Below are 19,648 nucleotides of genomic sequence, written 5' to 3' on the forward strand. Positions count from 1 at the left end.
TTCAAGGATTTATTCCACACTATTATGATTCATCCAGTGCCTTACTGAGTACACAGAAACCTTCAGTAAATATTTATTTATTGATTGAAAAGCATATTTGAAGGTATTTGAAATGTGATGTAGTTGTCCAAGTTGTATAAATAAAATTATACAGATAAAAAAAACCTTTTATAATTTTGTAAGACCTGAATGTTCAGTCAGCTTGAATCAATAATGAATATATATTTATTGGCTGTGTGTAGAAATCTAATTGTTTTTATGATCTGTACAATGAAATGATGGTGTAATGACTTGTTTTTAAAAGTTTGCATTAAAACAGGGAAACATAATGTACATTCATCTATTAGGGGAAAATTAAAAATTCTGAGGGGTAAAAAGTTTGTAAGATCTGAAATCTTATAGGTTTCTCTAAAGACGGCTTAGAGAAGGTTGTCCTTTCTCCTCAGGCAGGAAAATATGTCAGCATAGCAGATTTTTCCTTCTACAACTTGGGAAACTTAATGAAAGAGTTTGATGAACTATTCTCACCAAGGCAATTAGATCACTTGAGTTTTATGACAGTTGCTTTAGGTGACTTCTTTTGAAAAGTATATTTGACAAAAATTAAAACATGTTTTTGACTCCTTTACATATAGAATGCATTTTCCTTTCTTATTTTTATTTTTAATTTTTTACTTTTTTTCTTTTCTTTTTCTTCTTTTTAAATTCCATTTGCAGGCAAGAAGCTTGGGTTTTTGGTAGAGGGAATTAATATTGTATTCAGTGCTATTTTCTATTGTTTGTAGTACTACCCATACATTTAGGGTTTTTGATACATACATATTTTCCTTAACTATATAGTAACATAAACACAGCATATACTATCAAAAGAAACAAGGGGAAAAGATTAAGTATATTTAAGCCCACTTGTGTTGTACCTGTGAACCTCATAGAAATATATTGATTAGGCCTTCAAAGAGGTTTGACATTTTGTACACTGGACCAAGACACATGCAAGAAAAAAAATTAGCAGCTAACAAGCTACTGGTACAAATCCTTTCATTAACAAGCTAATGAAAAAATTTTGTTGATGTTAAAGCCTAAATAATTAGATACTTGTTGGTACTTTTATTCTGTGTATATATAATTCTCCCTTTAGAACTCTCTTTAATGTTTTAAGGTTTTCTGGTGAAGTAAATGCAAAACAAATTTTTCACAATAAATATGTCATTTTGAGATTGCATTTCACATTTTGTCTTAGAATGTTTATGAAATTTCTGCTTCATTAAATCTTCACCCCAATAACTGTAGAAGCCACCTAGAGATTTTTTATGTTAGTGACTGTTGGTTGATATTTATATCTTTAAGCAACAAATGTTCTTATTTTAAAATTACTTATGAAAAGGTTAAACCAGTTCAGAAAATATACATTTTCCTCTGATAGAACCCTAAGAAAATGAAAATAAAGAGGTGAAATTATGAGAGTATATAAAAATATTACTAAAATTTAGTTGATTCTGTGTACAAAGGCAATTTAAAATCAGTAGAGACCACTGCCAAATCTATTTGACAATAGCAATGTATGTTGACAGTAAAGACGGTCAGAATCACCCTCCCAATTACACTGAATCTTTGCCTAGTTATACAACTGGGCAGTCATGTTTCCTGATCTCTCTTTCTCTCTCTGTTTCTCTCTCTCAAGCTTTCTCTTTTATCTACAAACATTTTATAAAAAATAGTTAATGAAGCCCACTTTTGACACTAAATTTTCAATATAAAAAAAAAGCAACCCTTTTTTCTTTCCTAGACGTACATCAGGATGGGAGAGGGAGTATTAAGGATAGATACCTTAGGTTCAAGTAACTTTGTCTTGGTTTTTATTTGTGGTAATGACTGAAAATGAAGTAACCAAGGTATATAGCCCCCAACTATCTCTTATTATACTGAAAGGAAATTGATCAGCAAAGTTCATATTCTCTGGGAAAACCCTATGAACTAATAGATAATTTATGTTGGTACAAATCCTTTCATAAGTTAGCATTCTTCTGAGCATTTCATAAGGAAGCTCCCAGGAGAATGGGAAATGCAGAATATCCAATAATTAAGACAAAGTCTTTTGGAAAATTAATATTCTAATCCAACTAGATAATTTACAACTCTTAAATTTTAACAGAAACTTTTTTGCTGTTTTATGTTCCAGAGTAAACTTGCCTATAAGCTACTCTGAAGGAACCTTCAACAAATACTACTTTACAGCAAATATGATGGTCTTCATGACTTAATGAGAATCAACTTGAATGCACCCCTTTTAATATTACTATTATGATGACTATGAGCCAAGGTTAAAGTGGCAGGCCCTCTCTTGATATATTTTCTCTTTCTATTACATGTTTTTATGATTTACATATTAATAATAGTATTACTTTATAGCACTAGGAGAATTAAGTAACTGATACATTATATCACTTAGAACAAAGTAAGCATTTTTTTTTATTCTTGCTGTGACTGTTGTTGCTATAATTATCAATATTGAACACCTGCCTGCACACCTGCTTCACCTTCCATCTCCTCCCTAGGCTCCCAAAACCTTTGGACCATAACAGCTATGAACAGTTACAGGCACTTGAGAGTAGGGAGGGTGTCAGGGTGGGGAAGCATAGCCCTCCACTTTAACTTTTTGACAAAGGGTTAATGTCAGCCTCTCCCTAAAACTGCCTCTGCAGAAATGTGACTGAATTGAAACTTTAAAACAAATGAAGTAAAAGTTTGTGATTAACAAAAAGCATGTAGAAACAGCAGGGTTTTTTAATTTATTTTTTCCAATGGCTGATCCATGTGGTTCATTTCAGAGTCCACTGACCCAAAACTAGCCTCATGAATTTCCTAACTGTCTAGCATTTTAGATGACAACCTCCCTACCAGTGACAAGGTCAGCTTACACCTCACCATCAAAAAAAGCAGTCAGAAAGGAAGCACTCACTGACTGTTAGAAGGAAAGCATAAGATACAAGGTAGAAAATCATGAACTAGATGGTATCATCAAGAAATAACAAATTTTCGATATTATAACCAGAAAAATCAGCCAATTTCCAAGAACAGAGAAAATTTGACTTGAACATAGATCAACATATATTCAACTTAATACTGCTCTCTGTGGCCTAATAGCAAAGAGCCTTTTTTTGGTGTGTCTTAAATGTGACATAGGCCCCTACAGCTGCTGGTTGACCAATGGCAGGGATCCCATTTTTGATATTGAATATATCTTACAACGGTTTGTAGGTTTACCATTGAATGCAGGTGATTTAAATTGTACGACTTATACCATAACACAGGGTGGATTGGGTGGACTTGTTTTTGGTGGTCTGTACCCTGTTTTCTTGGCTATACTGGTAAATAGTGGCCAAGCAGCCAGGTATGCCTCTGCCCTGCTACCAGAAAAAGGAAATGTCGCAATCTACTGGATCAGGATTTTTAAGCCTGTTTAGAAAGTTATTTCCCATTTTACTCCAGACTGGATTTGTAGCATACTTTGGTTTTAAACGATTTAAACTACTTAAAAAGGCTGTTCAAGTACCTGAACCTGTTCAAGCAATTCATGATTGTTAAGCAAATGTATACACAAAAATAAAACTCTAAAAAAAAGTTAAAAAGCAATGGGGCATTTGATTCTAGATTTCATTATCACAAAGCTCAGAGGACAATGATTCTCCTATTACCCCAAACAAAGGCTTGTCTTTTATATTTTTATTTTTCTATCACAATCTTCGTTTTCCTCTAAATTTTTTAAAAAACTTTCATCTCTACAATATAACAATATAATTTAATATAGTTTAATCAATTTAATCAATTCTAAGTCTTGAAACATGTCTACCATATCTTTCCTCCTGCCTCTTGATACAGTCAAATAAACAGCAATAAAGTCAGTGAAGATAGAAGGTTCTGTCTCAACACCATATACACAATTTTATAAGGCAAAGACGAATATTTAGATTTTCCATCTAAATCATGTGCGTTTAGGTTCATGGACATTCTTCCCATGGAGCAAGTTCTCATGGTTGGGTACACTATCATAAATATTTACAAATACATTCATTAAATTTATTTCAAAAATTGCTTTAACTGCCAATGATATGTTTGGGAATAGTAATAAAAAACAAAAAAGCAAGCGATTAAAGAATATATAAGCCTGTCTTTCTCAAACTAAAAACTTATTGTAAGAGAAATAAAACTTAGTTTAAAAAGAGAATATTGTTTGCTATAAGTGTTATGAAAGAAACATAAAATAACAAAAGAGTGCAATGGTATATTTTCTGGATATGATCTTGTTTTTGAGAATATCATTGTTTCCATTATGTCAGAAAACTGCAAAGGCTGGGTAAGTGTTGATATAGTAGTTTTAAAAAATTCACTACGATGAAAGTGGGAATAATAAAAATAAATATGTAAAGAAAAAAGTAAATTGGACATGTGTGTATGAGATCAATCTTTTGACAATATTATTCACTATGAGGAATAGGAAGCAAAGCATACATCATGTGAACAATATTGTGCTATGCAAGAGCCAATAACCAGTAGAATAGTCTACTTGCTCATTCCTTATTTGCTCTATTTTTTCAGAGTTTTAACCGCATTCAACATCCTATACATATAGTTCTTATTTACAAAGTTATTGCTTGCTTATTCCCACTAAATGGTAAGTTCCACAAGATTGGAGTTTTTGTGGTGGTTGTTTTTTTTTTTTCCTTCCTTCCTTCCTTCCTTTCTTTTTTTTTCTTTCTTTCTTTTTCTTTCTTTTCTTCTTTTCTTTTTTTTTTTTTCTGATGAATCTCAAACATGGGGAATGCTACCTTTCACAGAGAGGGCTAAATATATATTTGTTAAATAAAGGAATACACAAGTAAATGAGAGCAAAAATGAACCAATAATAAATCAAATAATTTAAAAATAAATAATATTGGGTGAATTATAAAAATAACTCTTATAGGAGTGTTTTTTAAAGCACTTTTAACATATAAGTAATTCATTGATGGGATTCATAATAACAACTGGTTCTCTGCCTTAATGACCATTTTAATCATAAAAAATACCTAAAAATAGTTCATTATTTCATGAATTTTATACTTAAATAAGGACAATAAAAGAGGTACACATGGTGAGTGACATCAGAAAAATAGTGACATAAGAGATTCTCCCAATCTCTCTCCTTGAAATTTCAACAAATGTACAACTAAACACAGAGAAGAAGAAGAAAAAAAAAAACCTTAGGAGCACCTGAAATTTACACACACCAGACAAAGGTATGATTGGATGAAAAGTGGCTAAATATGTAAGACGGAGGAGGGGGTATTTTGCTTTCCATGCTGATCCGAATTAAGGCATTTCTGTGTGGAGCCAGAAGAGGAGAGACTGAGCTAGTGGGGATGGAGCGGAGGTAGGGCGGATGCATAAACAAAGGAAAGATCACACCGGCTCTGCCTGAGACCACGGACACTGGGCGACCACATGGGGAGTGGGATCCACCTAAAATTTTCAGCACAAGGTGCCCATGTGGGCCAGCGACAGCATCTTTGTGTACTGCCAGCAGCGCTAGGGGCTCCACCTAACATCACCAGCGGGGGAAGTGAGCGGGCACAAGTGTGGGCCCAGGTGCTTCACTCAGAATTAACAACGCTGGGCACCTGCGTGAGAGCCAGCATTTTTGTACACTCCCTTCTCCACAATCCCCAACACTGGGAACCTGCGGGAGCACCAGCATCTTTGTACATTACTGGCACCACAATCTCCACTGCTGGGTGCTCACCCTTGGCCTCAGAATGCATGGGTTGGGCACCTGAAGGGGGCTGCAACAGTCTGTGCGCAGTTGTGGGAGCTGGACACACACGTGGCCTGTCACGGGTTATGGAGCAGCCCAAGTGGGAAAAGCCCATAGAGATTAAAACTGCGGCATGCAGAAACATATCAGATAAGCCCGCTGGCCCAAAGAATTTTGCATGTGTGTAACAAAAAGGAACTTGGTTTTTGGTCTGTGCCCCGCCCTGCCTGCTCGTACTGGTGGCCGTGGTTCCCACTGCCTTCCCCAAAACTGTTTTGAGCAGTGCTGCAGGGGGGACCTGCCTGTGCATAGATTCCCTTGCTGAGAGGACAGTACCTGAGGTGGACCCCACAGCTAAGTCTCCAGGCTTCTGGCTCCAGTAGGAGGGACATGAGGAGAGGCACCTGAAAAACTGAGACTGCCATTACTAGAGCCAGATAATTACAAAGCCCTAACAAGCCTGGCCTGCCAATGAGACTGAGGCCTAATCTACCTCTGCCCAAGAGCTGCACAGAGGCAAAACTTGTAGTACAGTGCCACCTCTCAAAAAAAGGAAGAAGACACTTCTCAAAACCAGAAAAAAATTGCATTTTTAATGGTTTTAGTCATTTCTGTTAATTTTACTTCTTTCCTTTTTCTTTTTTTATAATTTTTCTTTTGAACTACATTATCCACATTTGTTACATTTTTCATTCTTGTTTTTTGCAAGGGTTTCATTTCAGAATCCTTTATTTCTGTTTTTTTATTTTTCTTTTTTCTTTTTCTTTCTCTTTGTTTTGTATTTTATTTTTTGTCCTTTCTTTCTCTTTACTCTTTTTTTTGTTTCTTCTCCTTTATCATTTTTTATTCTTTTTTTTTTTCATTTTTCAGCTCTCATGCAATTGTCATTTATCATCAAATTATTATATTTCAGGCTCATATTTTTTTCTTGTGACATTTTGCTTGTTTTTTACTTCATTTTTTCTCTATTTTGTCATCTCTCATCAGTTTCTGGTCCTTGTTCTCTGTAATTTTTGTTCCATTTATCATTATAGAATTTTCATTCTTTTCACTGTATTTTTCAACTTTTATTTTACTTTCTTAATTATCTCTTATTAATGTTATTAACAGTACCACTCTCAAATTTCATTATGAAAAAAATAAATCAAATACCATGGATACAAAAGACAGAAACATAGCTCAGATAGATGATGAAAAATCTCTAGAAAAATATTTTAATTAAGTGGAAACCTTGGAGTTAAGTGACAGAGAATTCAAAATTGAAGTCCTAAAAATACTCAGTGAAATACAAGAAAGCTCTAAAAGGCAATTTAGTGAGCTCAAAAAACAATTTAAGGACAAAAAAATACTTCATCAAGAAAATTGAAACTATAAAAAGGAACCTAACGGAGATGAAAAACTCAATACATGAACTGAAAAATGAGGTGACAAACTTAGCTAATAGAACAGGCCAGATAGAAGAGAGAATGAGTGACATAGAAGACAGGCAACTAGAAAAACTACAGAGAGAAGTAGAAAGAGACTCATGAATTAAAGAAAGAAAAGAAAAGCCCTACAAGAATTGTCTGACTCCATCAGAAAGAGCAACATAAGAATGATGGGTATATCAGAAGGAGAAGAGAGAGAAAAAGGAATGGAGAACATATTCAACAAATAATCAATGAGAATTTCCCAAGCCTGTGGAAAGAATTAGAGCCTCAAATCCAAAAAGCAAACAGAACACCAAGTTACCTTAACCCAAACAGACCTACTACAAGGCACATTGTAATAAAATTATCACAAGTCAATGACAAAGAAAAAATTCTTAAGGCAGCCAGGGAAAAGAAGACTACAACATTTAAAGGAAGACCCATTAGGTTATCATCAGATTTCTCAGCAGAAACTCTGCAAGCCAGAAGAGAGTGGACCTCAATATTTAAAGTACTGAAAGAGAGGAACTTCCAGCCAACAATACTATATCCATCAAAGCTTTCCTTCAAATATGAAGGTGAAATAAAAACATTTACAGATATAGAGAAGATAGAGATTTTATCAGCAGAAAACCCCCACTTCAGGAAATCCTAAAGAGGATTATCCAACCAGATACAAAGAACAAAACAAAACAAAATCACAAGTAAAAGCTCCAACAAGAACACAAAAAAACAAGAATAATCTGTGATAACAAAAACAAAAAAGGGCAGAAATAAAAAATTAGTAGTTACAAGGGAGGATGGAGTGCAGAAGCACTCATGAGATAATTGACTATAATGAATATTATATATATTCTTTTAATTACCTAATGGTAACCACCTCTGAAAATACCACTACTGAAACACATGGCTTAAAAAGAAGAAACAGAGGAAAGAAGTATGAAATACAACCAAATAAAAACAAATGACAGAAAAAAAGAGAAGACCCAAACAAGAAATACAGCTTTTAGAAAGCATTTTATAAAATAGCAGGAAACCCTCAAGTGTCAATAATTACATTAAACATAAATGAATTAAACTCAACAATAAAAAATGTAGCAGAATGAATCAAAAAAGAAAATTCAACTGTATGCTGCCTTCAAGAAACACATCTAAGCTACAAGAATAAAAATAGACTCAAAGTAAAAGGCTGGAAAACAATTCTCAAGCAAATAATATCCAAGGAAAAGCAGATGTAGCCATACTCATATCTAACAATGCTGAATACAAGACAACAAAGGTAATCAGAAACAAAGATGATCATTTCATAATGATAAAAGGGACATTGAATAAAGAAGATATAACACTTGTTAATATATAGCCTCCAAACCAAGGAGCACCAAAGTACATGACATCTAAAACTGATCTAAAAATAAAAACTGACAAAAACACAATCATACTTGGAGACCTCAATACACCAGTGACGGCTCTAGATCATTCATCCAAACAGAAAATAAATAAGGAAATATTTGCCTTAAACAAAACACTAAAATAATTGAATATGATAGATATCTACATGACATTTCATCCCAAAACATCAGAATATACATTTTTCTCCAGTATACATTCTCAAGAATTGACCATATGTTGTGACACAAAAATAATATCAACAAATTCAGAAAGATTGAAATAATACCTAGCGTATTCTTTGACCATAACGCTTTAAAAATAGAATTCAACTTCAAAAACGAAGTAAACAAACTCACAAAAATGTGAAAGTTAAACAACATACTTCTAAAAACTGACTGGATAAAAGAAGAAATGAAAGCAGAGACCAAAAGATATATACAGACAAAGAAAAATGACAACATGACATATCAGATCTCTGAAATGCAGCAAAAGAGGTAATGGGAAGTTCATATCATTATAGGCTTATATGAACAAGAGAGCCGAATTAAACAACTTAACATCACATCTTTTTCTTTAAGCTTTTTTTAAAGCATTTTTATTTATTTATTTATTTATTTATTTATTTATTTATTTATTTATTTATTTTGTGACAGAGAGAGTCAGAGAGAGGGACAGACAGAAAGAGAGATAGATGAAAAGCATCAATTCTTTGTTGCGGCACCTTAGTTTTTTGTTGATTGCTTTCTCATATGTGCCTTGACTGGGAGGCTATAGCAGACTGAGTGACCCTTTGCTTGAGCCAGAGACCTTGGGCTTACATGAGTGAGCCTTGCTCAAAACAGATGAGCCCGTGCTCAAGCTGGTGACCTCGGAGTCTCAAACCTGGGTCCTCTGCATCCCAGTCCAACACTCTATCCACTGTGTCACTGCCTAGTCAGGCAATAATGTCACATCTTAAGGAACTAGAAAAAGAAGAACAAAGGCAACCCAAAATCAGCAGAAGAAAGGAAATAATAAAAATTAAACAGGAATAAGTGAAATATAGAACAGAATAACTATAGAAAAATCAATACAAAGAGATGGTTCTTTGAAAAGGTCAACAAAATTGGCAAACTTTTGGCAAGGCTTACTAAGGAACGAAGAGAAAGGACTCATATAAACAAAATCCAAAATAAAAGAGGAGAAATTACCACAGATATCATAGATATACAAACAATTATTGTAGAATACTATGAAAAACTATATGCCACCAAATTTAACAATCTGGAAGAAATGGATAAATTCCTAGAACAATATAATCTTCCTAGACTGAATTATGAAGAAGTAGAAAGCCTAAACAGATGATAAGCAAGAAGGAAATAGAAACAACTATCAAAAACCTTCCAAAAAATAAAAGTCCAGGGCCAGATGGCTATACTAGTGATTTTCTCAAACATTCAAAGACTTAGTTCCTAGACTACTCAAAGTCTTCCAAAAAATTGAAGAAGTGTTACTTCTAAACACATTTTATGATGCCAACATAATCCTCATACCAAAACCTGGTAAGAACAGCACAAAAAAAGAAAACTACAGACCAAGGTCTCCAATGAATACAGATACAAAAATTCTAAACAAAATACTAGCAAACGGAATACAACCTCACATTAAAAAATAATTCATCATGATCGAGTGAGATTCATCCCAGAATCACAAGAGTGGTTAACATACATGAAACAATTAACGTAATACATCATATCAACAAAACAAGGAACAAATATCATATAACCCTATCAATAGATGCAGAAAACGCATTCAATAAAATACAACATTTTATGTTTAAAACACTCAGCAAAATGGGTATGTAAGGAGATATCCCAAGATAATAAAGGCCATTTATGACAAACCATCAGCTAACATCATACTAAATGGAAAAAAACTGAGGACTATTCCTCTAAAATCAGGAACAACACAAGGTTTCCCACTCTCTTCACTCCTATTCAGCATAATGATGGAAGTTCTAGCCAGAGCAATCAGACAAGAGACAGAAATAAAAGACATCCATATTGGAAAAGAAGTAAAGGTTTCACTTTTTGCAGATGATATTAATCCTGCATATAGAAAACCCCAAAAACTCTACAGAAAGACTATTAGAAACAATAAACCAATACAGTAAGGTTGCAGAATACAAAATTAACATAAAGAAGTCAATCGCTTTCTTATATGCCAACAATAAAACTTCAGAGAATGAGCTAAAAAAAAAATCCCTTTACGGTTGCAACAACAATAACAAAAATACCTAGGAATAAACATAACAAGGGATGTAAAGGACCTAAATAATAAAAACTACAAAGCATTGTTAAGCAAAATCTAGAAAGATACAATGAAATGGAAAAATATTCCTTGTTCTTGGATAGAAAGGATAAATATAGTTAAAATGACCATATTACCCAAAACAATATACAAATTTAATGCAATTCCAATCAAAATTCCAATGTTGTTTTTTAAAGAAATGGGACAAAAAAATCATCAGGTTTATATGGAACCATAAAATACTCCAAATAGCCAAAGTAATTATAGGGGAAAAAATGAAGCTGGGTGCATTACAATACCTGACTTCAAATTATATTACAGAGCCATGATAATCAAAACAGCATGGTATTGGCAGAAATATAGACACTCAGACCAATGGAACAGAATAAAGAGCTCAGAAAAAAACCCACATTAACATGGTCAAAACATCTTTGATAAAGGGGCCCAAAACACACAATGGAGAAAAGAAAGTCTCTTCAATAAATGGTGCTGGGAAAACTACAGAGCCACGTGCAAAAGAGTGAAACTCAACTACAGTTTGTCTCCTTGTACAAAAATTAATTCTCAATGAATTAAAATATTAAAGATTTTAAGTACAAAATCTGAAACCATAAAATACAAAGAAGAAAACACAGGTATTAAACTCATGGACCTTGGCCATAAGGAACATTTTATGAATTTGACTCCAAAGGCAAGGGAAGTAAAGGCAAAGATAAATGAATGGCATTATATCAGACTAATATATATATTGCACAGCAAAAGAAACTGACAACAAAACAAACAGACAGCCAAATAAATGGGAGGTGATATTTTTAAATAACAGCTAAGGTAAGAGACTATTATCCAAAATATATAAAGAACTCTCAAAACTCAACAACAAACAAGCAAACAATCTAATTAAAAAAATGGGAAGAAGACATGAACCAGGGGTCCCCAAACTTTTTACACAGGGGCCAGTTCACTGTCCCTCAGACCATTGGAGAGCCGCCACATACAGTGCTCCTCTCACTGACCACCAATGAAAGAGGTGCCTCTTCCGGAAGTGCAGTGGGGGCTGGATAAATGGCCTTAGGGGGCCACATGCGGCTCACAGGCCATAGTTTGGGGACGCCTGACATGAACAGACACTTCTCTCAAGAAGAAATACAAATGACCAATAGATATATGAAAAAATGCTCATCTTTACTAGCTACTAGAGAAATGCAAATCAAAACTACAAGACATAGTACCTCACACCTGTTACATTAGCTATTATCAACAAGACAAGTAACAAATGTTGGAGAGGCTGTGGAGAAAAAGGAACCCTCATCTACTGTTGGTGGAAATGTAAAGTAGTACAACCATTATGGAAGAAAGTATGGTGGTTTCTCAAAAAATTAAGAATAGATCTACCATATGACCCAGCAATCCCTCTACTGGGTATATACCCCCAAAACTCAAAAGCATTGGAATGTAAAGACACATGCAGCTCCATGTTCATCGCAGCATTGTTCACAGTGGCCAAGACGTGGAAACAACCAAAAAGCCCTTCAATGGATGATTGGATAAAGAAGATGTGGTTCATATATACTATGGAATACTACTCAGCCATAAGAAATGATGACATAGGATCATTTAGGACAACGTGGATGGACCTTGATAACATTATACTGAGTGAAATAAGTAAATCAGAATAAAAACTAAAAACTGTATGATTCCATACAGAGGTGGGACACAAAATTGAGACTCATGGAGATAGATAAGAGTGCAGTGGGTACTAGGGGGAGGGGAAGGTAGGAGATGGAGGAGGTGGTGGGAGGGGAGGGTTATAAAGAAAACCAAATGAAGGGTGAAGGAGGATGGTTTGACTTTAGGTGATGGGTACACAACATAATCAAATGTCAAAATAATCTGGAGATATTTTCTCTAAATCTATGTGCTATAGTGGACCAATGTCAGCCCATTTAAGTTGATTGTCTAAATAAAACTACTACTACTAATAATAATAATGAAGTACACAAAACTAGGTTATGTTATAAGAAAGAGTTTTTAAATATTACTAAAAATATTAAATAATATTTGACAAAAAACAATAAAACTTATTTAAGGTAGATATTTCTATATTGCTTTTTGATTGGCATCCTCACTTGCAATTTTCCTTGCTTTTATCCGAGCATCATCAGCTGTGTGATTTATCCTTAAACCATTTTCTCACTGTAGAGTAGTATTCCACTCCTTTAGAGGTAGGTCAATCAGACTAAAAGTCCTTGTGTTTGATATATTAGAAGCAGGCGAGTTTTCTTCTCTAAACATATGTTCATCTTTGAAAAACCCCTTTTTGCTTCTGCTGAATTTACAGCAGTTGTTCTGACAATATTTTTAGCTCTTTGAACACTTTCAGGGATTTCATAGTTCTGGGAAATTTTAAAAATCTTTTCCACAAAATCTCAGTGATCATTAATATCATTTGGAAATTTAAAAGTCATTAAACACAAGCAATTGTTCTTCAGCTGCTTATTTTTGCAACTTGTACTTCTTTAATATTCTAGTAATCTGGCTACAAATAATTGAGAAATTGTAATTTATCCCTATCTTCAAATTAGCTACAATTTGCTTTTAAATGTTTACAATGCAGGAGTCTTCTTTTTCAAATTCATTGCAATGTTGTCATCCTCTGATTGTTTGGCACTTTTTAAGTTACATGTTTGTTTACTGAAGTAACAAATGTGAGGGAGTTAAGATATAATATTTCATCAAAGATATAATGAATTTTATGTAATGAATAAATAAATATTACAAGTATAGTTCCATCAAGTTTTTTTCACTTATGGACAGAATGAACATTACTATGGGTGTTTAAATACACTATTGCACAGATGAATGTTAAAAAATAGTAAGAAATAAAAATTTGTGATTTCCACATTGGGTGGCTGCCCAGGCACCCACCTTAGAACACTGATTACAAGTGCCATTTTAACAATGGGTTCGCAAAACTCAACAAAAAATTAGGTATTGGTTCTCTCAAACAGGTGCAAACCAGCTGAATCACACCACTGAAGTAACCTTATTTAATATTTCCCATTACTTCTTTCTCATACAGAAGCCTGGTAAATCTATATGTTTAAGTAATTCTGATTATGTATATATTTTATTAAAATATTTTAAAAGGTGAATAAGTACTGGTAGATTAATTTAGAAGAGCAAATGTAGAGATTTTTTCAATATTCTAATATAAGAGTCAACATCAATTTAGCAAATATTTCTGGGGCATCTACTCTCTATCAAGCATCAAGTTCTGGAAAAAAACAACAACAAAATTTCTGACATCCTCAGAATACATGTAAACAAATAAATAAACGGAATCACTTCAGATAGTGGTAAATGCAATAAAAACTTAGGGTGGAGGGATGAAGATCTTGCTTTTGGTCAGGCATATAGGGAGAGTCTCACTCAGAGAGGACTTTTGAATTGAGATTGTGATGGAGAAGTTGTAGATGCTAAGAGACAATTGGAGAGGAGAGTTTTCCGGGAAGAGAGAACAAGTATGGAAGACAAGAGATGAGTAAAATGAGCATGGCTGCAGAAAGGAATGAAAACCAGTATGCCTGAGATCACTAAGCAAAATGAATATGTGAGCTGAAATCAGAAAGTATCAGGAACTAAATTATGTAGCGCCTTGTTGACTATGGAGAGAGTTTGTTCTTTGTTTCTGTTGTAAATTTTTTAAAAGTTTATTGATTTTAGAGAGGGAGGAAGGGAAAGAGAGAGACAGGAACATCAATCTGTTCCTGTATGTGCTCTGACAAAGGATCAAACCAGTAACCTCTGTGCTTCGGGACAATGCTTTAACCAACTGAGCTATCCAGCCAGGGTTGTCCTTTGTTTCTTCTTCACTGCACTTTGCTGGAAGGTTTCATGTTGCAACAACAAAATTTTTTTTAGTTCATACATTTAAAAATATCTTGGGTTTGTATAGAAAAAGGCCTATACTGGAGGGAGGAGAAATGTCTTTATTACATATAGTTTTCTTTTTTCTATTAAATTTCTCAATCAGCAATTGTAACAAAAGGTAGTATGTTAACTTACCATTACAAGTTTATTTATATGAAAGACTATATGTGACAAAAGTCACAATTTTGCAATTTTACTCATTTGCATTGCAAATACAATTTTTAAAAAATTTATCATTAATTTATGTCTAAATGGTATCCACTTCTTTGAAACTAATCTAAATTTTCCTGGATTTAGGGGGAAAATATAATGACAGTTATTCCTGCCCAAGGATATAACTTTCTGTGGAAATAACTATAAATCTTGATTTACATAAGTCTTTTTCAAATTCTACATTAACCCTATCTCATTGCAATGGATAAAAATAATCACTATTTCCAGCAATAGACCATCGGCCTGGCATGTAGAAGTTTCAAGTTTGATTCCTGGTCAGGGTACACAGGAGAAGTACCCATCTGCTTCTCCACTCTTCCCCCTCTCCTTCTTCTCTGTTTCTCTTTCCCCTTCCTGCAGCCAAGGCTCCACTGGAGCACAGGTTGGCCTGGGTGCTGAGGATGGCTCCATGGCCTCTGCCTCAGATGCTGTAATTGCTCCAACTGCAACAGAGCAATGCCCCAACTGGGCAGAGCATCGCCCCCTGGTGGGCATGCTGGGTGTATCCTGGTCGGGCGCATGTGGGAGTCTGTCTTGACTGCCTCTCTGCTTCTAACTTCAGAAAAATACAAAAAATTAAAATTAAATAAAAATTAAAAAAATAATAATAATCACTGTTTCACTTACTCCTCCTAAAAATCTAAAACTTGATGGGCTAAAATTAAATTTAAAATCTAAACCACAATGTTATATTAAATTCAGTTTTGGCATTTAGCAGATTTTTTTTATTCTACAACAACAGATTTGACAAAAAGAATTGATCTGGTTGACACTGTTACCCTTGCATGAGTAGAAATCAATATTAACAATATCATTTACCATTGCACATTCTGGCAAGGAAGTTTCTACCTTTCATAAAGTCAGGTTAAACTTGTTTTTCATTTTAGTGTCAAAGCCTACTTTTTTTTTTCATTTTTTAAATAATTTTTTTATCTTAATTTTATTAATTTTAATGCAGTGACATTGATAAATCAGGGTACATATGTTCCGAGAAAACATCTCCAGATTATTCTGACCATTGATTATGCTGCATACCCCTCACCTAAAGCCTACTTTTGATGAAAAAAAATTTACCTGCAATTGGGCTGGTCATTTATCTTAGTGAGGCATCACAGGAAGTAGACGGCATCAACAAGTAGATATACGAAAAATGCCATCATTAATTATACTGAAAGCTGGAAATGGAATCCCTGAGCTTCCAGTAGCAGACTCAAAAAGAAGATAATACAATTTGTGATTCAAATACAATTAAGTATAATATATTGTTAATGTATTTTTCATCACCTCTTTAAGTGCAGAATCAACTCTAAGTCTCCACAATGGTGAATAGTAACCAATGAAATTATGGTCTGGATTTACCAATAGGCATTACATTGGAACGTCTCTAAAAGTTTTATGACAATCACCTGTGTATTATGGGCATCTTTAGCCACATTCTACACAAAAATGAAGTCAAAATACTAAAGCAATACTCTAGATAGTTTTTCTCACACATTTGTCTGGATGATCAAAATTTCAAGAGAAATTTGCAGAGAAACAAGTATTCTTTTAAAAAAAATTCTGTAAAGTTAATTTAAAATACAATTATCCACTAGTACCATATTTTTTTAATTTTTTATTCATCTTAAAGAGGAGAGGGAGAGACAGAGAGAGAGAGGAGAGACAGAGAGAGAGAAGGGGGGACGAGCTGGAAGCATCAACTCCCATATGTGCCTTGACCAGGCAAGCCCAGGGTTTCGAACCGGCGACCTCAGCATTTCCACTGCGCCACCACAGGTCAGGCCCACTAGTACCATTTTTTAGCAAAAGAATATACTTTCCGAACATAAAATAGAATAAATAAGATTATATAAAAATTTGTGCACCTTTTGTCCCTCGCATAAGATGTGAAAATCTAATTGACCCTAATGATTATTAATTAATATTAATTTAGTTATATACGCACTTAGCTATTGCATCTTGTATTTTATATTGTATAATTTTGTTGTAAAAGCATGTTTACTTATGCTCTTCTATATTGCAAATGGTTTTTTACTAGTTCTTCTATTTGATGAGTTCTATAGCATTTTATTATGCTTTTCTTTCCATTTAAACTTATTTATTTCGTTACTATTTTCAGTCTATTTAGCATTAAAGTTTAATTTTGGTTTGATTGCCTATTTTTAATCTTTAAATTTACACTAGTATTTCTACTAAAGTTAATCAGAACTTTTACATACTGGTTAATCCATTTTTACCTTTCTTAAATTAGAAATCACTATGCAATAAAATTTTGCCAAACTGCTCATTCAGGAAATTCTATGATTGCATAAATCAACAATCTGATAAAAAATGTACATACTTGTTACAAATAGTTTTAATACTATTAAAAATATTAAAATTAAAATAAAATTAATTGTTAATTATTAAAATAAAATTAAAATATTTTTAAATAAATAAGGTTGCTTTTAGTGGAAATTCTATGTTTATTTTCAAAAAGATAAAATTTACAAATCACTCAGCGATGTAGAGACATTCACTATTTACCTACCATCTATAATATTCCCATTTATGATATTGTATGTGTGTGGTGTGCGTGGTGAGTGGTGCATGTGTATGTATGTATTTTAACTGATAATTTGGCTTTGTATTTATGAATTTGTTGGCTTGATATGATTAAATTAAAGTCATACTTAAATTCTGAGAAAGTAATTTAGAAATGTATATGTATGCTTTGTTTCTATTTCTTTCCCTTAATTTTCTATCAACCTATAAAGATTGACTAGTATTGGGCCATACCATTGGCACTAGTATTGACACTGATTACCCACTTAAGCTGTGAGCAGTTGTGGAGACACTGATTACCCACTTGCAAAGATGTTGGTTGAGGAGCCCTGAGGAGCCACTGCGCCACTTCACCCACAGGTGTGGTAAGGTACCAAAAACTACAGAATTAATATTAATATTTTAAGAGGCTTGAAGAACATTTTATTAATTTGGGTTAAGGTGTGCAGAGAAACTTTAAGAATAATTTCTGTTTTGTGTGATTGGCATAACCAGGATGGCCCTTGGCATTGTATTGTAAATGCAAAGGGGAGGAAAACATGGATTCCCAGACATTCCATCACACCTGTGGGGAAAGAGGCGAATGGCTAGCCAGGTGCAGGAAGAGAAAAGTCGAAATAAACCTTTTCTTATAGCAATGAGCCATTTGCGGGCATTTTTCCTCATGGAAACTACCTCTCCTATGTAAATCATGTGGTTAATACGTGTGACTCTGGACAGAGAGATGGGAGAGATGGCAGATAAACACTAGAAAATATAGGAATGCCTTTTAATATGTAGAGACATCTTTCTACCATTGTGTTGACTTGTAAATTTTATTTTCTCCAAAATGATGTATGGCTTGCAAATTGTACATGGTCCTATCATGTTAAAGGACATATGACTATAACCAATAGTGGTAAAGGGCTCCTAATTACAATTTTTGCTTCTGTACTTCCCACTTACAAAACTATAAAAACTAGGTAGAACAAAGGGCCAGCGCGCTCTCCCTCAGATTTCTGTCGGAGTTCCCGCGGCTTGGCCAAGCTAGAAAATAAAGCTTGGTGTGTAATCAACAGACTTTGTTCGTGTCTTCAATGTTTCGGGCCCCTCCGGATTAGGCTTATCATTGGTGTTTGCTTTTTTCTATACAGTGTTCATACCTCTAAAGATAAAGGTAACCTGGACATATGACAACTTTTTCTTCTTGGCTATGAGTGAGGTGCATATGTGCATGTGTGTGTGTGCACATGTGCATGTGTGCCTACACGTGCATTATAAGGTGAGAAGGGAGTGGACAGAGAACCACAGGAAAACAGCAGAGGTCATAAAATGATTATAGAAGTCCTTTTTACATTAACTAATGTCCTGCTAGTCTGTTGTTTATTGGTTGAATCCAAAATAAATTAGAAGTGGCCAAAACTAATTCAGTTCAACTACCATTCTTTACCATGACTATCATTCATACCATACAGCTTCAAAGCATTTGAACTTCTCCTCCTTCATCTCCATTCCCTCTCCTCCCACAGAGAACAACAAAACAAAAGTAATCAATGACTTTAGATTCATCAACCAGTGAGCATGCATATATAAATACCATACCATTAACATAACCTAGTCTCAAGGTGGCCTTCAAACTATTAAAAGCAAAAGAGTGACTCCCTTTGGCTCAAAGAAGTCTATGGTTAAAAATTTCCCACATTCTGAAGGTAAGCTTTTTTCTAAGACAATCCCTTTCCATTCAGACCTGGTGTTTTATCTTTCATATCTACAGAATTTTTTTTTATTAAGAGATAGATATTATGCAGAAGAAAGAGATATTGGTATTATGCTCCTATGGCCATGAAATCATCATCTTGTCCATGTCTTCCAATAGAATATTCTTACACATTTATTATTTCATTTAATCTTCATAACAATCCTGTGAAGGAGGGAGACATATAAGAAAACTGAGACACAAAAAAGTTGTCTTTTTTCAAAGGATGCATACTAGAAAGGGGCAAATTCTTGATATGAATTCTGTGTTCTGACTTTAAAGTCTGTGTTCCCTCCTTCAGGGTTTAGGACCTCAGTCAGCAGATCACAATAAACTTCTGAGCTCTCC

The 19,648-nt window shown here is 34.0% G+C and overlaps 1 pseudogene; it reads left to right on the forward strand.

The window, feature by feature from the left end:
• Positions 1-3,207: 3,207 nt before the first annotated feature.
• LOC136378972 (transmembrane protein 126A pseudogene) lies at positions 3,208-3,585 on the forward strand (annotated as a pseudogene).
• The last annotated feature ends 16,063 nt before the right edge of the window (positions 3,586-19,648 follow it).

Source organism: Saccopteryx leptura, chromosome 7, assembly GCF_036850995.1.
Source record: "Saccopteryx leptura isolate mSacLep1 chromosome 7, mSacLep1_pri_phased_curated, whole genome shotgun sequence".
NCBI classification, from domain to species: Eukaryota; Metazoa; Chordata; class Mammalia; order Chiroptera; family Emballonuridae; genus Saccopteryx; species Saccopteryx leptura.